The 22,434-nt window shown below is 38.3% G+C and overlaps 1 protein-coding gene and 1 pseudogene across 4 annotated transcripts in view; one reads left to right on the top strand and one right to left on the bottom strand.

Annotated features, from left to right (window-relative positions):
* The window catches only part of EDA (ectodysplasin A), a 361,762-nt gene that overhangs the window by 320,124 nt on the left and 19,204 nt on the right, over positions 1–22,434 (top strand). The window lies entirely within an intron of this gene.
* Positions 6,755–7,499, bottom strand: LOC122690007 (annotated as a pseudogene).

Genomic DNA, 22,434 nt, shown 5'->3' with positions numbered 1-22,434 from the left:
TAGACCACCAGGAAGTTTCCTTCAACATTATTGTTGAAGTGCTAGCCAGTGCAATGAGGCAAGAAACTGAAATAAGAAATGTTAACTATTGAACAATTATACAGACTCTCGTTATTTTTACAGAAATAATTCTATAGCTAGAAAACCCAAGATAGCTGATTTAAAAGATATGACAAGGTGCCCAGGTCTTACATTGCCTATTTCATGTATTACAAATGTAGTGTTAAACATCTTGTGTTCAAACAACACTTATGAGTTGAATATAATTGAAAGAATTAACTGAAAAGAAAAAAAGTTTCTACAGGAAGCTATATCCTTCAAGGCCATTTCATAATGTTGCTATGCCTTAGTATTGTCATTCTGAACATCAGTTCTTATTAGATTAAAGGTCTTAGTTATTTGAACTTTGTGTTTGCTTGGTTTGGGGATGAATTAAATTTATATGCTTATGAAATTTTACAGAGAACTTCTATTTCTTGAGAGCCTAAGGAATATCTTGCATATATTTTTGTATTATCTTTTATGATCCTTACAACTCTCTAAAGCAAGTAGTAGTATCCTCATTTTGAGGATATAGCCAGGGAGATAAAGCAATTTTCTCAGTGTCAAACAACACTTAGTAAGTGGTAGAACTGGGGCTTGAATGCAATTCTGTGGTTTACTGTTATGTATCCAATATTCCTGCAAAGGGAAAAGTATTTCCTGGAACAAAGTTCTGCAGAATACAATGTATAGAACATGGCATGCAAGATGGGGGTGGCAATACTGAAAATAGAAAAGGAAGCTAACATTTACTACATTGATGGATAACCTCTGATGAAGGCAGATAGGTATTCACTTCTTGGTAAAAAATAAAATTGGGCTAGCTCTTCCTAAATTAAAATATTGAGCAACACTTTCATCCTAGACATGTTCTAACATAAATGACCAGAGTGCACACAGACTGAGCATTGGAAGTCCCCAGTTTGTCTTATTATAAGAAGAATCCAATGTGACTCAGTTGAGCTCTGTCTCTGATTAAAGATACCATAAGCACAGCAGCACAATAGGTAGCCATCTTGGACTATTCTGGGACCCAGTTAAGAGTCATGTTGCAAAAAAAAAAAAAAAAAAAGAGTCATGTTGCATAGGTGTGGTTCTCAATGTAACTGCTCTCTGTGGTTTACCTGGTCAACTGTGGTGGCTGCATTCCTCCCCACTGAAGGGGAACCAGAGGACCACCCACACACCCTTAGCAAGGCTGAGAAAATTACTTCTGAGAATAACCATTTGTGCTATTGATTGGATTGATCTGCCAACAGGAGGCTAGGATAGCTCTGATGATTTATGTCATGTCCCCAGTCCATGGGGTCGCAAAGAGTCAGACATGACTGAAGTGACTTAGCATAGAAGTTATGACTTAGCATAACTTAGAAGATGAATTCAATCTGAAGCATGTAGGTTTCAGGAAACAGGAAATGTATTCAAGAGGCAATGTCACAAGAGAGTTGGAGACATGGGCTGTGACTTAGAAAGTATGATTCTCCATAAGGGTTGAAGCCCTGGAAATAAATATATTCATGAGAGAGGATATAAGTAGAGAAGAACAAGAGCATAAAGGCTAACCTTGATATTCATAGTAAGATTTCTCTTATGAACCTAGCTTAAAATTTTTACAAAGGCCACATGGTTTCTAAATGAAAAAAAATACTTGACTGTTAGAGGCCTCTGTGAAAGGAACTGTGCATGTATCTAAAAGGACCTAGAGGTGTAATGTACTTAGACACTAAAAAAAAAAAAAAAAAAAAAAACCTTTAATTGAAGCTCTGCAGCAAAGGTTATCATGCTTTAAGTTGTGTCAACATGAACCGTGCAATTAGAGGGACCATCCTATGAAGAGGGCTTGAACGCAGGGATAAAGGGTAATGACAAATGCACATCTTACTTGGTCGGGAAGCATAAACAATAGAGTTACTATAATAACCATTTCTGGTTTCATTTAACATTTTTATGTATGGTCTGGGTGAGATTTTGCAGTGAAATGTCTAAGTTCTCAGATGATGAGTCATTTAGTCCAAACACCCATTCAAAGCTCTGCTACTTGCTGACTGTGTGACCCCTGACAAATTACTTAACCTCTCCTGTCCTATTTCCTCAACTCTAAAATAATGAAATTGGACATAAACATCTTAGCTAGAAATTCTATAACTTAGCTTAACTCAGCTCCCTTCTGTATGTCTACAATGAAAACAACACATAATCAAGTTCTTTGGTTGATTAGAGCAATGTTACAGAGTGACGATTATGGGGTCAAGGACCAGAGTAAGCAATTGTTAGAATTATTCACTATACAGAGTTCATTGTAACCAGATTGGCAAAGCACTGTTTCTGCCAGCCATCTGCTGGATCATAAAAATAGCTTTGTTATACAGGACTATCCTTTATAATTGGATTTAACCTGTATCACAGATTTGTTCAGCAATAAATTTATAAATCTCTTATACAGCATTTTAGAGCTGAGGCTCACAAAATTTTAGAGTAAGAGGTCACCTAGTCCTTGCCTATATTTGGCAGAAGGAGAGAGAAATGTAGATGGGTGAAGTGCTTTGCCCAAGGTCAGACAGCTAATAAGTCATAGAGCTATATCTCTGGACAACTAGTCCAGTTCTTTTCTTATACTTGGTTCCTAAAGCAGTCAGAAATATAGCCATTTGAGTCCTCAGGCCAGACCTAGTTTGAAGCTGTTTTGGCAGGCCTGTCAGACACAGATGTGGCTAGATAATAATGGTGATGAGAAATGAATGTGATGATTATAGCTGCTATTTCTTGAGTACCTATATGTTCCAGGCATTGTGCTAAGTACTGTGCATTATCTCACTTAATCCTCCTTACATTTTTTTTTGAGGTAGATATTATAGTCCCAGTTTTCATAAATGAAAAAATTCAAAAGTAGAGTAACTTGCTCAAGGTCACACAGGTAGTGAACGTTAGAACTAAAATTCCAACCCAGTTCTGAAAGAATAACAAAGCTCAAGCTTTTTCCACAACCTTAGTATTTACCAAACATTGTAATCCAGAACATTAATTCAACGAGATAGGTATTTTCAGAAAAAGTTCTGTGGCCAAATGCTGCATTGCATATCCCATTTTGGAGAGTCACACTTCTCATTTGTGTATTAAAAGATGTAAGAACTCTTCAGTGAAGAAACATGTTTATTTTTCCTTAACCCTATGTTTCCCAAACTCTTTTTGTCCAAAAAATCCTTTTTCTAAGGACATCTGTTAATATCACACGGGACCTGGCACTGCCTGGAATGTAGTGAAAAAACTGCACTAGAACACAGTTCATTCCATTCATCTTTCTAATTCTCCTCAGAGACTCTTGCTCTTAGGCCTGGCTTTTTCATCCTAACCACTAAAGTGACCAAAGACTTGATGTTGCAAAATATTTCTTTAGCAAGAACACACGCTTGTCACTTTGGGAACATCGCTGGTGACATGAAGGAACCTATACTTCATGGAGCTTGAGAGACCATTAAGAGTCTGAAATGTCAGCAGTTAGTGGGACTGTTTTTGTGTTGCCTGACTACAGTAATATTTTCATATTTTTGACAATATTTTCAAGTCTTTCCTAAACCAAACCAGAACTGAGCCAGAAAAGTTTCACAGTTGATCATAACTTAAGTCATGTTTGTGGAGCCTGAGGCCCCAGGCATGAGCCCCTGCTGCAAGGCCTAGAGAGGAAATCCTTGGATGAAGAATGTAAGCCTTCTCACATCGGAAATACTTTAGAGATTGGGATGTGATGGGGTGGGGTGGGAATCAACTTGCACAGCTCTACCTTTTCTTGTCTTTTTGTCATGCTTAGAGCAGATGTTGGAACTGAAATTTGGGCTCTGAACATGGGCATTCCATGTGGTTCTCATTCAAAATTCTCACTCTTCTTTGAAGCTAATGGCTTCCATCTTCTTCAAGTGTATTGAACTTCCCACACGTATTTGGGCATTCTCTCTGTTTACAATTCTTATGGTGTGAGATAGAACATGAGGTAAACTCTTAAGGTTACAAGATTTGAAGATACAGACTATGTTGAAGGTTGTTTTTCTTTTTTCTTTTCTTAATAAAAATTTCCAATCCTCATCTGCCAGCCATTATCCTTACTTTCCTCTTTATTGCTTATCACTGAAAAAATGTTGGCCATGTCCAGTTGTCTGATATAACTCTCTATATAAAGTAAGGGAAGCATGAAAGTGGAGAGCCTACTACCTATATAACCAAAGAATAAGTGAAATTAAATTAACATTTATTGAGAACCTGCAATGAGCACATCACTTTCACTTATTTAGACTGCAAAACAACTGTGTAAATTGATCAGCAATTTTTGATGTTGTTATTGGTATACTTAGCATCACTATGATTCAGTAAAAAGTACAATGAACTTGGAGTCAGAGGAATCTTTGTTCACATCCCAAGTTTACGTTTTCCTATAGTCATTCATTTATTCATTCAACAAACATTGTACTGAGCACCTACTATAAAATACATTAGGTACTGGAGATACAGAGATGAATAAGACATAGCCCTTGCCCTCAAGGAGTTAACAATTTAGTGAGTTAAACAATCACATGATCAGAAAACTGTAATTTGATAGATGTAATAGTTTATTATTGGAACACAAAGAATTTGTGGCCTGAGCTGAGTCTTAATGAATGAGCAGGCATTGAGGAAAAGGTGGACTGAAGAAGCACAGAAGGTATGGCATGAAGGAAGGTACAGAGACAAGAGGGAAAGGGAGTAGGTACAGAGGATATAGAGCCAGGGCTTGAAGATCCATGTTGAACTATGTGCCATTTAGTGTTGCTTTTAAACTTGTGGATATTTTATAAAATTTTTTGTAGTTAATAGACTATGTTTTGGAGCAGTTTTAGGTTATAGGAACATTTAGCAGAAACATTCCCATATACTCTCTTTCCCCCAACCCTTGGCAACCACTTATCTTTTAATTAATTGTCTCCACAGTTTTGCCTTTTCCAGAATGTCATACAATTGGAATCATGCAGTAGGTAGCTTTTTCAGATTGGCCTCTTTCACTTAGCAATGTGCACTTAAAGTTCCTCCATGTCTTTGTGTGGCTTTATAGCTTATTTCTTTTTACTGCTAAATAATATTCCACTGTATGGAGGGACCACAGTTTGTTTATCCATTCACCTATTAAATGATATTTTAGTTGCTTCCCATTTTTGGCAATCATGAATAAAGCTGCTATAAACATTCATATGCAGGTTTTGTTTGAATATAAGTTTCAACAATTTTGGGCAAACCTAGAAGTGTGGTTACTGGGTTGTGGGAAAATGTTACTTGCTCAGTTGTGTCCGACTCTTTGCAAGCCTATGGACTGTAGCCTGCCAGGCTCCTCTATCCATAGGATTCTCCAGGCAAGAATACTGGAATGGATAGCCATTCCCTTTTTCAGGGGATCTTCCCGACCCAGGGATCGAACCTTGGTCTCCTGCATTGCAGGCAATGCAATTCTTTACTGTCTGAGCCACCAGGGGAGCCCCACTGGATTGTGTGGTAAGACTATTTTAACTTTGTAAGAAATTGCTAAACTTGCTTTCAGGGTGCCTGTACTATTTTGCATTCCCACCTGCAGTGAATGAGATCCCTGTTGCCTTATATCCTCGTCAGCATTTAGTATTGTCAGTGTGGTGGCTCAGACGGGAAAGCATCTGCCTGCAATGCGGGAGACCCAGGATCCATCCCTGGGTCGGGAAGATCCCCTGGAGAAGGAAACGGCAACCCACTCCAGTACTCTTGCCTGGAAAATTCCACGGACTGAGGAGCCTGGTAGGCTACAGTCCATGGGGTCGCAAAGAGTCGGACACGACTGAGCGACTTCACTAAACTAAGTAGATGTGCTGTGCTAGCTCATTGGCTTAATTTACATTTCCCTAATGACATTTGCTGTTGAGATCATATGCTTATCTGTAATCTATATATCTTCTTTGGTGAGGTGTCTGTTTCAATCTTTTGCCAATTTCTTAATTGGATTGTTTTCTGATTGTTGTTTTAAGGGTTCTTTTTATATACTGAATACCAGTCCTTTACCAGATATGTGTTTTGCAAATACTTTCTCCCAGTCTGTGGCTTGTCTTTTGATTAACTTAAGAGGGTCTTTCTCAGAGCAGAAGTTTTTAATTTTAATTAAGTCCAACTTTACAATTTGTTTCTTTCGTGAATTGTGCTTTTAGAGCACTGCCTAAAAATCCACTGCCAAACCCAAGGTCAAGTAGACTTTTTCATATGTTATTTTCTAGGAGATTTTGTTTTGTTTTGTTTTGTTTCAGAATAAGAAACTTTTGAGAGTTTCTGTAGTTGACTGCCTTTTTCCTGCTGTGCCACTTACTTTGAATCTGTATTACCTCAACTCCTCAGAGAGAAACAAGGACGGGGAGTCCTCATTTAGAAAACATTTCCTAATTTTACATTTTTTAAGTTAATATTTAAAAATAAAACCCTTCTTCAACCCCCAACTGCTAACCCCATCATGAATAATTTGATTTAATACAAGTTAAGTTTATAAATAAATGTGTTCTTTTTCCTCAAAAATCACTTAAGCAACTTTACAAGAATCATTGTTTAAAAAATTTACCTAGAGAAATTAAAGTACCATTTTCCCCCAACACAGATGGTACTCAAGGATTCACATATCAAGGTCATTTGCTTAGTGTATCACCCTTTAGTTGTTCTCTTAGCAGGTGGGTTTTGAGTCTTCTTAATCACTCTTTTCTTCTCCTTGAGAATGTCTATACTCTGGTTTCAGCTCCCATGTGTTTTTGTGGATCCCTTTTACATTTTGAATACCAATTTCTTTTAAAATTTCCTTCAGGTACAACACAGGCTGTTTTGTGATGTCCACCAAGTCCTTACGATTATAATATTGATGTTTCTCAAAAGCCGAAACCAGCTTGCCTAAAATGTGTTGTTTATCAGTTCAGACTTGTTTTCCATCTTCTTTCTTTTTCCTTTTATATTCTGCATTGTATTGATGATTAGCAACAGGTTTGTAATTGGTTGTCACAGCTTTGTCCAGGTGCTGTGGTAGCCTTACAGGATTGGAAGATTCTTCTATTTGTAATCTCTTGAATCACTGGTAGTTTTCACTGGCAGTGGGTCAGCATTCAGCTCTTTGTACCACTATTCCTTCCAGTGAAAGCTTATCTGATGAGCTCTGAGTAAACCCTGTTAATGTCTGTCCTCAAACGCTTTGCAAGATAAATGCATATTCTCAAGGAGCACTGACTGAAGCTATTTTTCTGCCAATATCGTAAGTATTTGCAAGGTCCTCATTCAAAGTAAATAACACCTTGGTCCTTCCTTGATTTTTGGAAATCCAGTTTTCCAACTTCACTTCTTTGGGCCTTAGCCCATTGCAGTGACAGATAACAAAGAACCCTGGCCAGCCACATTCTGGTGCTCTGTTTGGCACCTGTCATGTCAAGTTCCCTGCTTTCGGCCATGGATCTGTTGCCAGCAGAGGTGTTCGGGCCAGAGTAGCAGGCCCCAGGAGCTGGGGGCTATAGGGCAAAGGGCCAGAGCAGAGAGCAAAACTGGCTGGAGGCTGACTGTGAAGAGCTGGAGTTCACATGCTGGGATGCTGGAAGCCAGGGAACTTCCAGGAGTTTTAGAGTTCTGTGTTTTACACTTAGTTCTATGATCCATTTTGAGTTTATTTTTGTGGAAGGTATAAGGACAGTGTCTGGATTTTTTTTTTTTTTTTTTGCATGAGCTGTCCAGTTGTTCCAGCGCCATTTGTTGAAAAAACTATTCTTTCTCCATTGGATTGCTTTGTTCCTTTGTCAAAAATCAGTTGACTATATTTGTTTGGGTCTATTTCTGTGCTCTGTATTCTGGCCCATTAACCTGTATGTCTGCTGTTCCACCAATACCAACACAATCATGAATACCATTGCTCTATGCTAAATTTTGTATCAGGTAGTTTTGGCCCTCCAACTTTGTTCTTATACTTGAATATTGTGAGTCTTTTTCCTTTGTGCATAAAATACAAAGTCAGGGTTTTTTATATCCACAAAATAATTTGCTGTGATTTTGACTGGGATTGTACTGAGTCCATAGATAAGTTGAAAAGAGTGTACCCCAATGTTCATCACAGCACTGTTTATAATAGCCAGGACATAGAAGCAACCTAGATGCCCATCAGCAGACGAATGGATAAGAAAGCAGTGGTACATATACACAATGGAATATTACTCAGCCATTAAAAAGAAAACATTTGAATCCATTCTAATGAGGTGGATGAAACTGGAGCCCATTATACAGAGTGAAGTAAGCCAGAAAGATAAACACCAATACAGTATACTAATGAATATATATGGGCTTCCCTGATGGCTCAGAGGTTACAGCATCTGCCTGCAATGCAGGAGACCTGGGTTCGATCCCTGGGTCAGGAAGATCCCCTGGAGAAGGAAATGGCAACCCACTCCAGTATTCTTGCCTGGAGAATCCCATGGACGGAGGAGCTTGGTGGGCTATAGTCCATGGGGTCGCAAAGAGTCAGACACGACTGAGCGACTTAACTAACTAACTAATGCATGTATATTGAGTTTAAAAAGATGGTAATGATAACCCTATATGCAAGACAGAAAAAGAGACACAGATGTATAGAACAGATTTTGGACTCTGTGGGAGAAGGCCAGGATGGGATGATCTGAGAGAATAGCATTGAAACATGTATATTATCAATTGTGAAACAGATCGCCAGTCCAGGTTTGGTGCATGAGACAAGTGCTCAGGGCTGGTGCACTGGGATGACCCAGAGGGATGGGATGGGGAGGGAGGTGGGAGGGGGGTTCAGGATGGGGACCACATGTAAATCCATGGCTGATTCATATCAATGTATGGCAAAAAACCACTACAATACTGTAAAGTAATTAGCCTCCAACTAATATAAATAAATGAAAAAAAATTATATCATAAAAAAATCCCTATTTTAAAATAAAAAAAAGTTGAAAAGAAATGACATCTTAACAGTGTTGAGTCTTCCAGTCCATGAACATGGCATATCCTTCCATTTATTCAGGCTTTTATTTCTTAAATCAGAGTTTTATAGTTTTCCCTCATATAAGTCTTATACATACTCTGATTTGTGCATAAATATTTCTTCTTTTTTGGTGCTAAAGTGTTTATTTTTTTAATTTCAAATTCCAGTTGAATTCATTCTTAGTATAGGAAAACAATTAACTTTTGTATATTGGACTTGTATCTCACAGCTTTATTATACTTGCTTATTAATTCCAGGAGCATTTTTTTGTCAATGCGCTATTTTTTACATAGAAAATCACATCATCTACAAACAAAGACAATATTATTTCTTTCTTCTCAATCTGTGTGCTTTCTCTTTTCTTGTTTTTAACTTTTAATTTTATATTGGAACATAGGCAATTAACAATGTTGTGATAGTTTCAGGTGGAATAGCAAAGGGACTCAGCCATACATAAACATGTATCCATTCTCCCTCAAACTCCCCTCCCATCCAGTCTGCCACATAACATTGAGCTGATTTCCCTGTGCTCTACAGTAGATCCTTGTTGGTTATCCATTTTAAATACAGCAGTGTGTACATGTCCACTCCAAACTCCCTAACTATCCCTTCCCCCCACCCTTCCCCACTGAAAACCATAAGTTCTTTCTCTAAGTATGTGATTCTGTTTCTGTTTTGTAAGTTCAGTTCAGTTCAGTCACTCAGTCGTGTCCGACTCTTTGCAACCCCATGGACTGCAGCTCGCCAGGCTTCCCTGTCCATCACCAACTCCTGGAGTTTGCCCAAACTCATGTGCATTGAGTCAGTGATGACATCCAACCATCTCATCCTCCATCGTCCCCCTCTCCTTCTGCCTTCAATCTTTCCCAGCATCAAGGTCTTTCCCAATAAGTTAGTTCTTTGCATCAGGTGGCCAAAGTACCAGAGTTTCAGCTTCAGCATCAGTCCTTCCAGTGAATAGTCAGGACTGATTTCCTTTAGTATTGACTGGTTTGATCTCCTTGCAATCCAAGGGACTCTCAAGAGTCTTCTCCAACACCACAGTTCAAAAGCATCAATTCTTCAGTGCTCAGCTTTCTTTTTTTTTCTTGACGTTTTTCTTTTTTTTCATTTATTTTTATTAGTTGGAGGCTAATTACTTTACAATATTGTATTGGTTTTTGCCTTACATTGACATGAATCAGTCATGGAATAGTCCAACTCTCACATCTATACATGACTACTGGAAAAACCATAGCTTTGATTAGTAAGTAAGTTCATTTATATAATTTCTTTTTAGATTCTGCATGTAAGAGATGTCCTATATTTCTCCATCTCTGTCTGACTTCACTTAGTAAGACAATCTCTAGGTCTGTCCATATAGGTGCAAGAGGTATTATTTCATCCTTTCTAATAGCTGAGTTATTATTCCATTGTATATGTGTATCACATCTTCTTTATCTATTCCTTTGTCGATGGATATTTAGGTTGCTTCCATGTCTTGGCTATTGTAAACAATGCTGCAGTGAACATTGGGGTGCATGTATCTTTTTGAATTATGGTTTTCTCCAGGTATATGCCCAGGAGTGGAATTGCAGAGTCTTGTAGTAGCTGTATTTTTAGTTTTTTAAGGAAACTCCATACTGTTCTCCATAGTGGCTGTACCAATGTACATTCCCACCAACACTGTAGGAGGATTTCCTTCTCTTCACAACCTCTCCAGCATTTATTGTTTGTGGATTTTTTTTATGACAGCCATTTGGACTGGTGTGAGGTGATGTCTCTTAGTTTTGATTTGTATTTCTCTAATAATTAGTGATGTTGAGCATCTTTTCATGTGCCTGTTTTATGCCTTTTCTTTCTTGTCTTACCTTATTGCATTAGCTGGGAGCTCCAGTGTGATGTCAAATAGGAGTGGTCAGACAGGACATCCTTGCCTCATTCTCAGTCTTAGAGCAAAATCATCTAGTTTCTCAGTATAAGTATGATATTAGCTATAGATTTTGTAGATTTTTTTATCAAATTGATCAAGTTTCTCTCTTCTCCTAATTTGACAAGAGCTCTTATCACGAATGGATCTTGGATTTGAAATTATTTTTCTGCATCTATTGATAATGATCGTATGGTTTTTCTTCTTAAGCATGTTGCTGTATGATGGATTAAGTTAGTTTTTGGATATTAAATCAGCCTTGTGTACCAGGAATAAATACCACTTAGTTGTGCTGTATAATTTTTGTAACATTGTTGAGTTTGACTTGCTAATATTTTGTTGAGGATTTTCAATGAGATGTTGGTCTGTAGTTTTCCTTTCTTTTAATATATTTGACTTTGGTATTAGGATAATTCTAGCTTCATGGAATGAGCTAGAAAGTGTTCCATCGGGTTCTATTTTCTGCAAGAGGTTGTAGAGAATTGTTATAATTTCTTCCCTAAATGGTAAAATTCACCAACGAAACCATCTGGACCTGGTACTTTCTGTTTTAAAAGGTTATTAATTGTTGATTAAAGTTCTTTAATTTATATAGGCCTGTTCAGATTATATAGTCAATTTCTTTAATATGTAGATGAGTTATCATTTATAAATTATATTTTCAGATTATATATTTTTCCTTATATGAGTCTTGATAGATTGTATCTTTCAAATAATTAGCCAGTTTCATCTAAGTTATCAAATTTGTGAGCAGATTTGTTCATGGTATTATTTCATTATCCTTTTAATATACATTAGATCAGTAGTAATGGCCCTTCTTTCCTTTCTGATATTAGTAATTTGTGTTTTTTCTCTCCCTTTCTTGGTTAGCCTAGGTAAGGGTTTATCAATATTATTCATCTTTTCAAAGAACCAGCTTTTGGTTTCATTGATTTTTTTTTTTCATTGTTTTTCTTGTTTTCAATCTCACTTCTTTTACTTTGATTTTTATTTTTCTTCTCTTGGGCTTACTCTGAATTTAATTTGCTCTTCTTTTTCTAGTTTCCTGAGGTGAAATCTTAGATTAAATATTTTCTGAAATCATTTAGGTCTTTTTTCCTGTTGTAATCCATATAATTTTCCAGCTACCTTCTGTTACTAATCTCTAGTTTAATTCCATTGTAATATGAGAGTACAATTAATATGATATCTATGCTTTTAAATTTGCTAAGGTATGTTTTATGACACATAATGTTTATCTCAGTGAATGTTCCACGTGAACTTGAAGACTGTGTATCCTGCTTTTGTTGGATGAAGTATTTTATAAATGTCAGTTAGATACTAGTTGTTTAATGGTGCTCTTCAGCTCAGTATATCCTTACCAATTTTATCCTGCTAGATATTTCAGTTACTGATCAATGGATGGGGAAGTCTCCAACTATAATAGTGGAGTCATCAGATTTTGCCATAAGATTAAAGGATCTTATGTCATGGAAAATTGACCCCTCTATCACTATATAATGCCTCTCTTCACTCCTGATAATTTCCCTTCCTCTGAAGTCAACTTTGTCTGAAATTAGCTTGCTTTTGATTAGTGTTAGCATGGTATCTTTCACCATCCCTTTACTTTTAATCTGCCTTTGTCTTATGTTTAAAGTGTATTTCTTACAGAAATAGTTAGTTATTGGTTTTTTATCTACTTTGACAGTTTCTATCTGTTAACTGGTATATTTATTCCATTCAAAGTGATTATTGAAGGACTTCCCTGGTGGTCCAGTGGATAAGACTTTGGGTTCCCAGTGCAGTGGACTTAGGTTTGATCCCTGTTCAGGGAACTAGATCTGACATGATGCAGCTAAGAGTTTGCATGCTGCAACTAAAGATGCTGCATACTGCAACTAAAGATCCAGCATGGCACAGTGAAAATTGAAGACTTCAGGTACTGCAACTAAGACCCAGTACAGTCAAATAAATAAGTAAATAATAGGAGAGAACTGAAGAAATTTTTTTTATTTTAATTGATTATTGATATAGCTAGTTAGTATATACTATATTTGTAACTTTTGTATTCATTGACCATTTCTTTTTTTCTTTTTCTGTCTTCCACTCTTTTTCTGCCTTCTCTGGTTTTAATCAAACATTTTATATTGCTATGATTCCATTTTCTTTCATCTTTCATATCAATTATACTTTTAAAAAGTTTAGTGGTTGCCCTAGAGTTTGAAATATACATTTATGACTTATCCAAGTTTACTTTCAAATAATATTATACCACTTCACAAGTAGTACAAGTACCTTATATCAAAGTACTCCCAATTCCTCTCCTGTATCCTTTATAGCACGGCTGTTATTTGTTTCACTTATTCATAAGCTATAATCACTGAATACATCTTTGCTATTATTATTTTGAGTAAACTATTATCTATTAAATCAATTAAGAATAAGTAAAATAAAAGATTTTATTTTACTTTTATTAAGTCCTTCTCTAATATTCTTTCTTTATGTAGATCCAAGTTTCTGACCTATATAATTTTCCTTTTCTGAAGAACTTCTTTTAACATTTCTTATAAGACATGTCTCCTGGCAACAAATTTAATCAATTTTTGTTTGCAAAAGTCTTTATTTCAGCTTCATTTTTGAAGAATAATTTTGCTGGATACAGAATTCTAGCTTTTTTTTTTTCTTTAAACACTTTAAATATTTCACTGCACTCTCTTGCTTGAATAGTTTCTGAAGAGAAGCCAATGTAATTTTTTTTTTACCCCTCTGCCTTCTTTAAAAATTGTCTCTTTGTCTTTTATTTTCTGCAGTTTGAATACGATATGCCTAGTGGTCAGCGTTTTGGTATTTGTCCTGCTTGATATTCTCTTGAGTTTCCTAGATCTAAGGTTTAGTGTCTGCCATTACTTTTAGAAAACTCTTATTTGATATTACTTCAAATATTTCCTCTATTCCCTCCTCTCTTTCTTCTGGTATTCCCATTATGTGTATATACCCCATTTGTAATTGTACCACAGTCTTTGGATATGCTATTCCATCTTTTTCATTCCTTTTTTAGCTCTGCATTTCATGTATGAAGTTTCTATTGACATCTTCAAGTTCACTAGCTCACTAATAGTGAGTTATTGTTGTTGTTGTTTTGGATAACCAACTTTATTTTTTAATTCAATTTATTTAAACTTAAAAAAATGTTCACCCATTTCTCCGACCCCTCCCTGAACCTTCACCTCTGGCAGCCACCAATCTGTTCTCTGTATCTATGAGCTTGGTTGGTTGGTTGGTTTGTTTATCTATTTTTTAATTCCACATATAAGAGAGATCATATGGTATTTGACCTTCTTTGTCTGACTTATTTCACTTAGAATAATGCCCTCAAGGTCATCTGTGTTGTTGTCCATTCTTTTTTATGGCCAAGTAATATTCCATTGGCTTCACTGGTGGCTCAGTGGTAAAGAACCCGCCTGCCAATGTAGGAAACGTGGGTTCGATCCCTGGGTCAGGGAGATCCCCTGGAGGAGGGCATGGCAACCCACTCCAGTATTCTTGCCTGGAGAATCCCCTGGACAGAGGAGCCTGGCGGGCTACAATCCACAGTGTCACAAAGAATCAGACATAACTGAAGCGAATTAACATGCATGCACACAGGCATGCTCCTTTGTATTTCTGTGATATCAGTTGTAATATTTCATTTCTGAGTCTGGTTCTGATGCTTGGTTTATCACTCCAGACTATGTTTTTAACCTTTACTATGCCTTGTAATTTTTGACTGAAAACCAGACATGATTTACTGGATAAAAGAAACTGAGTTAGGTAGGCCAGTAGTGTAAAGGTTTTATGTTCAACTAAGAGTTAATCTGGGCTTCCTAGGTGGCTCAATGGTAAAGAATCTGCTTGCCAAGCAGGAGACACAGTTTCGATCCCTGCGTCAGGAAGATTCCCTGGAGATCTTTAAGAGCACTTTAAATGGCAACCCACTCTAGTATTCTTGCCTGGGAAATCCCATAGACAGAGGAACCTGGTAGGCTACAGTCCATGAAGTTGAAAAAGAGTCAGACACGATTTAGCAACTAAACAACAGCAACAAGAGTTAGTTTCTGTTTACTCTTTGCTGTAGCTATGGTGTCAGAGGCTAAAACTGTCTCATTGTTCTTATATTAGTCTCTTCAGGTGGTCTTTGATTATCCACAGAAACTTCTTAACTAGGGTCTAAGACTTTCAATGTTTTTAGTTGTTATTGTTGTTCAGTCACTAAGTCACATCTGACTCTTTGCAACCCCATGGACTGCAGCACGCCAAGCTCCCCATCCACTACTTCCTGGAGTTTGCTCAAACTCATGTCCAGTGAATCAGTGTGACTATCTAACCATTCATCTTCTGCTGCCCCCTTCTCCTTTTGCCTTCAGTCTTTCCCAGCATCAACTTCTTTTCCAATGAGTCGGCTCTTAGCATCAGGTGGCCAAAGTATTGGAGCCTCAGCATCAGTGCTTCCAATGAATATTCAGGGTTGATTTCCTTTAGGATTAAATGGTTTTGATATTCTTGCAGCCCAAGGGACTCAAGAATCTTCTCCAGCACCACAGTTCAAAAGCATTAATTCTTCTGTGCTCAGCCATCTTTATGGTCCAACTCTCACATCCATAAATGACTACTAGAAAACCATAGCTTTGGCTATTTGGCCCTTTGTTGGTAAAATGATCTCTCTGCTTTTTAATACGCTATCTAGGTTTGTCATAGCTTTCCTTCCAAGGAGCAAGTGTCTTTTAATTTCAGGCTACAGCCACCGTCCACAATTATTATACAGGAGTGCTGTTAATGTGATGATAAAGTGTGAGTAGAGTGGAATCATTCATTAATCTTATGAATTAATCTTAGGTCTCAATCTTTTAGTGTGCCTGAGTTGACTTTTCATTCTGTCTGCCCTCTGATGGATAAGGATAAGAGGCTTCTGGAAGCTTCCTGATGGGAGAGACTGACTGTGGGAAAACTGGGTATTGTTCTGATGGGCGGGGCCGTGATCAGTTCAGTTCAGTTGGCAGTTGTGTCCAACTCTTTGTGACCTCATGGACTGCAGCATGCCAGGCGTCCCTGTCCATCACCAACTCCCAGAGCTTGCTCAAACTCATGTGCATCAAGTCGGTGAAGCCATTCAACCATATCATCTTCTGTCATCCCCTTTTGCTCCTGCCTTCAATCTTTCCCAGCATCAGAGTCTTTTCCAGTGAACTGTTCTTCTCATCATGTGGCCAAAGTATTGGAGCTTCAGCTTCAGCATCAGTCCTTCCAATGAATATTCAGGACTTATTTCATTTAGGATGGACTGGATTGATCTCCTTGCAGTCCAAGGGACCCTCAAGAGTCTTCTATAACACCATAGTTCAAAAGCATCAATTCTTTGGCACTCACTTTCTTTACTTTCAAACGTCCACATCTATACATGACTACTGGAAAAACTATAGCTTTGACTAGATGGAACTTTGTCAGCAAAGTAATGTCTCTGCTTTTTAATATGCTGTCTAGGTTGGTCACAGCTTTTCTTCCAAGGAGCAAGTGTCTTTTAATTTCATGCCTTCAGTCACCATCTGTGGTGATTTTAGAGCCCCCAAAAATAAGGTCTTCTCACCGTTTCCATTGTTTCCCCATCTATTTGCCATGAAGTGATGGGACCAGATGCCATGACCTTCATTTTTTGAATTTTGAGTTTTAAGCCAACTTTTTCACTCTCCTCTTTCACTTTCATCTAGATGCTGTTTAGTTCTTCTTTGCTTTCTGCCATAAAAGTGAAGGTGGTATCATCTGCATATCTGAGGTTATTGATATTTCTCCCGGCAATCTTGATTCCACCTTGTGCTTCATCCAGCCTGGCATTTCACTTGATGTACTCTGCATATAAGTTCAATAAGCAGGGTGACAATATACAGCCTTAACGTACTCCTTTCTCCATGTCCGGTTCTAACTGTTGCTTCTTGACCTGCATACAGATTCCTCAGGAGGCAGATAAGGTGGTCTGGTTTTCCCATATCTTTCAGAATTTTCCATAGTTTGTTGTGATCCACACAGTTAAAAGCTTTGGCATAGTCAATAAAGCAGAAGTAAATGTTTTTCTGGAACTCGCTTGCTTTTTTGATGATTCATCGGATATTGGCAGTTTGATCTCTGGTTCCTCTCTGCCTTTTCTAAATCCAGTTTGAACATCTGGAAGTTGTTCTGTTGAAGTCTGGCTTGGAGAAATTTAAGCATTACTTTGCTAGCGTGTGAGATGAATGCAACTGTGCGGTAGTTTGAACATTCTTTGGCATTGCCTTTCTTTTGGATTGGAATGAATACTGACCTTTTCCAGTCCTGTGGCCACTGCTGAGTTTTCCAAGTTTGCTGGCAAAATGAGTGCAGCACTTTAGCAGCATCATTTTTAGGGCCATGCTCAGTAAATATTTAATCCAGTTTTCTGTTGATGGGCGGGGCTGTGTTCCCTCCCTGTTGTTTGGATGAGGACAAACTATGGTAGGGTTAATGACCTCCTTCAAAAGGACTTGTGCATGCACTATTGTGTTCAGTGTCCCTGACCCTGCAGCAGGCCACTGTCAACTCACACCTCCACTGGAGACCTCCTGAACACTCACAGGCAAGTCTGGCTCAGTCTCTTGTGGTGACACTGTTTCTCCTGGCTCCTGGTGTACACAAGGCTTTGTTTGTACCCTCGAAGAGTCTGTTTCCCCAGTCCTGTGGAAGTTCTGTAATCAAATCCCACTGGCCTCCAAAGTCAAATTCCCTTGGGGTTTTCAGTCACTTTGCTGGATACCCAGGTTGGGAATCTGTTATGGGTCCTAGAACTTTCTTAACAGTGCAAGAATTTCTTTGGTATAATTGTTCTGCAGTTTGTGGGTCATCTGCTCGGCAGCTCTATGGTGGGGCTAATGATGACCTCCTCCAAGAGGGCTTATGCCACACACTGCATGACTGAGGTCTGCTGCAGCCAGAGCCCCTGTCCCCGAAGCAGGCCACTGCTGACCCGTGCCTCCGCAGGAGACACTCAAACACTCAAAGGCAGGTCTGGCTCAGTCTCAGTGGGGTCTCTGGTTCCTGGTGTGCACAAGGTTTTGTTTGAGCCCTATAAGCATCCCTGGTGGATATGGGGTTTGATTCTAAATGCAATTTGGCTCCTTCTACCTTCTTGTTGGGGCTTCTTCTTTGCCCTTGGAAGTGTGGTATCTTTTCTTGGTGGGATCCAACATTCTCCTGTAGATGGTTGTTCAGCAGTAAGTTGCAACTTTGGAGTTCTTGCAGGAGAAGATGAGTGCACGTCCTTTTACTACGCCATCTTGGTAAGTCCAAGCGAGGCTTTAACAGAGAACTTGTAGATGTTCAAGCTGGATTTAGAAAAGGCAGAGGAACCAGAGATCAAATTGCCAACATCCGTTGGATCATAGAAAAAGCAAGAGAGTTCCAGAAAAACATCTACTTCTGCTTTATTGACTATGCCAAAGCCTTTGATGGTGGATCACAACAACCTGTGGAAAATTCTACAAGAGATGGAAATACCAGGCCACCTTACCTCCCTCCTGAGGAATCTGTATGCAGGTCAAGAAGCAACAGTTAGAACTGGACATGGAACAACGGACTAGTTCCAAATTGAGAAAGGAGTACGTCAAGGCTGTATATTGTCACCCTGCTTATTGAACGTATATGCAGAGTACATCAAGTGAAATGCCCAGCTGGATGAAGCACAAGCTGGAATCAAGATTGCCAGGAGAAATATCGATAACCTCAGATATGCAGATGATACCACCTTCACCTTTATGGCAGAAAGCAAAGAAGAACTAAACAGCATCTAGATGAAAGTGAAAGAGGAGAGTGAAAAAGTTGGCTTAAAGCTCAACATTCAAAAAACAGAGATTATGGCATCTGGTCCCATCACTTTATGACAAATAGATGGGGAAACAATGGAAACAGTGAGAGACTTTATTTTGGGAGGCTCCAAAATCACTGCAGATGGTGACTGAAGGCATGAAATTAAAAGACACTTGCTCCTTGGAAGAAAAGCTGTGACCAACCTAGACAGCATATTAAAAAGCAGAAACATTACTTTGCCGACAAAGCTATGATTTTTCTAGTAGTCATGTATGGATGTGAGAGTTGGACCATAAAGAAAACTGAGCACTGAAGAATGGATGCTTTTGAACTGTGGTGTTGTAGAAGACTCTTGAAGGTCCCTTGGACTACAAGGAGATCAAGCCAGTATATCCTAAAGGGAATCAATCCTGAATATTCATTGGAAGGACTGATGCTGAAGCTGAAGTTCCAATACTTTGGCCATTGATGCAAAGAACTGACTCACTGGAAAAGACTTGGACTACAAGGAGATCAAGCCAGTATATCCTAAAGGGAATCAATCCTGAATATTCATTGGAAGGACTGATGCTGAAGCTGAAGCTCCAATACTTTGGCCATTGATGCAAAGAACTGACTCACTGGAAAAGACTCTGATGCTGGGAAAGATTGAAGGCAGGAGGAAAAGGGGATGACAGAGGATGAGATGGTTGGATGGCATCACTGACTCAATGGACATGAGTTTCAGCAAGCTCTGGGAGTTGGTGATGGACAGGGAGGCCTGGCCTGCTGCAGTCCATGGGGTCCCAAAGAGTCAGATACAACTGAGCAACTGAAGTGCACTGAACTGAGTTGGGTATTTCCTATCCCCCATGTCAGTATGCCTCTGGTAAAACCTCAGTCAGTTAGACTCTGATAAAAGTTTTCCTTGAGGGCAGGCCTTGTTAAAGATAATAGAGAGGTCCAGATATATTTCAAAATGGCTGCTTTCCTTTCCCCTTGCTAGAAGCACAAGAGAATTTTTCTCCAGTCTTCATAGTGAAAACCTGGTAATGCTCTTGAAAGTAAAACACATGAAAGTGTGGGGAACCCCATAAGATTGAACCTTCTGAGGACTTTTATCCCTTGATCTACTTGGTCCACACTGAGAATCTAGCAATCTTTTGATTATAGTTTTAAAGTGTTGTTACTGATACTGACTTCAGGTGCAGGCTTCTATTCCTAGTCAGCTATAAGTCTCTATCCACTGGTCTGTCTCTCCATCTTATAGAACAGCAGTTTGCCTTGTGACCTCACTTCTCTGATGGATCTAAGAAGAAGTGATTTTAAGTTTGTTCAGCATTTTTCTTATTGTGAGTATGGGAGTGATGGCTTCTAAGAACTTGATGTGTGGAACCAGAAGTTAGAAGTATATACGTTTTTTTTTTTTTTTTTCAGTGGGTTTTGTCATACATTGACATGAATCAGCAATACGTTTATTTTTTTAACTTCAAAGCACATCTAGAAAAACATGAATCTTTCTGAAGTTTCAACTTACCTGAAAATATGTAGAAGCTGTGTGACTTTGTGCAATTAATTTAATCCATCTCTTCATCTATAAGATAAGCATAATAATGCCTACTTTGCTGGATTGTTATAAGACCTAAATGAGATATGCTAAGTATTCTAGCACAGTGCATGGCTCATATATATTCAATAAATGTTAACTTTAATTATAATGTCATTTTATCTTCATCAGAATCCTAGGCTAGAATAGAGACAAAGTGTACAAAGTATTCCCTAATTTAGAAGTTAAAGAATCAGAAGAAAATGGAACACTTGCCTTATGATCAGTTTGTGATTGAATCAAAACCAGACTGAGGCTAGGACTGCTGCCAGCTTCCACGGCCCTGATGCGGTTACAAGACTCCGTTTTCTTAATATCAGAGCAGATAGCTTGCCCACATTAATCAAAACCTGTCAAATCTCAAATTTACTCCTATAAAAGCAATCTCAGCGACTGCACACCTGTCTGTCCCACTCTGATGTATTTGTGGATTTTGCCTGCAGAAACCATGATGGTTCCAAATAAAGGGTATTAGAATGATAGAGAAATGTAGCCTGCTACCATGGAAACAGACATGTGACACCAGTAGTGCTCTGAGTAGGCATGTAAAAGGTTCTGAAGCATATAGAGAAAATAAGTCAACATATCTAAGAAGATACAGAAATGAGCAGAGGTTACTGCTTTTGCTCTAGGTCAAGGTATTCATATCTAATATGAAATAGTTCTAGCTCTCTGGTATTTTCTCTCTAGAAGATGGAAAACCACAATGACCTCGAGCAAAAGAAATGAGAATGGTTGATATAGAACCAGAACTTGGGGGGAGGGGAGGGAGGCTCAAGAGGGAGGTGATACATGTATGATTAGGCTGATTTTCATTGTTGTGTGGCAGAAACCAATACAACATTGTGAAACAATTTTCCTCCAATTAAATATTTTTTTTAATTTTAAAAAATGAAGCAGGACTTATAGGACCATGTTGAAACTCATAAGAATTATTTACTGGCTATGGTGAGCTATATTAGAAAAAGATGGAACTCCTTCCTATATTGTTGAATGATGTACTACTCACTAGCACCTATGGAAAGTGTGATACAATCTAACAATCTAAGGATAATCTTGTCTATACTTTTTCATCCTCATTTTTTTCAAGGGATATGCCAAATGTACACTGAGCAGATAGAAGCAAGTGGAAGATGGGCCTTGAGTGCCTGTAGCTCTCGGCCCTCTTCACACCATGGCCATTTCAGAAAATAAAAATTAAAATTTTATCCCATCACTTCATGGCAAATAGATGGGGAAACAATGGAAACAGTGGCCGACTTTATTTTGGGGGGCTCCAAAATCACTGCAGATGGTGACTGCAGCCATGAAATTAAAAGATGCTTACTCCTTGGAAGAAAAGTTATGACCAACCTAGACAGGATATTAAAAAGCAGAGACATTACTTTGTCAGGAAAGGTCCATCTAGTCAAGGCTATGGTTTTTCCAGTAATCATGTATGGATGTGAGAGTTGGCCTATAAAGAAAGCTGAGCGGAAACTCCAATACTTTGGCCACCTGATGTGAAGAACTGACTCATTTGAAAAGACCCTGATGCTGGGAAAGATTGAAGGTGGGAGGATAAGGGGATGACAGAGGATGAGATGGTTGGATGGCATCACGGACTTAATGGACATGAGTTTGAATAAATTCCGGGAGTTGATGATGGACAGGGAGGCCAGGCATGCTGCAGTCCATGGGGTCACAAAGAGTCGGACACGACTTAGTGACTGAACTGAACTGAACTTACCTCACACAATATACCAAATCTACACCAGATTTAAATATAAAAAATGAAATCACAAGAGGGAGGTGGAAGGGGGGAACGGGATGGGGAACACATGTAAATCCATGGCTGATTCAGGTCAATGTATGACAAAAGCCACTACAATATTATAAAGTAATTAGCCTCCAACTAATAAAAATAAATGGAAAAAAATGAAATCATGAAAGAACCAGAAAAAATGCAGAGTTACCTATGTAATGCTGATGTATCCAAATTTAAAATGACAATTTAGAAATGTAGTTACTGACATAGAAGAAAGGTATCAAGCAACAAGATCCCATTTTGTGAAAATACCTATTTATATGCATAGA

The sequence above is a fragment of the Cervus elaphus genome, chromosome X (assembly GCF_910594005.1).
Source record: "Cervus elaphus chromosome X, mCerEla1.1, whole genome shotgun sequence".
In the NCBI taxonomy this organism is placed as follows: Eukaryota; Metazoa; Chordata; class Mammalia; order Artiodactyla; family Cervidae; genus Cervus; species Cervus elaphus.
Note: the sequence above shows the minus strand (reverse complement) of the source record. Positions and strands in the feature narration are given on the sequence as shown.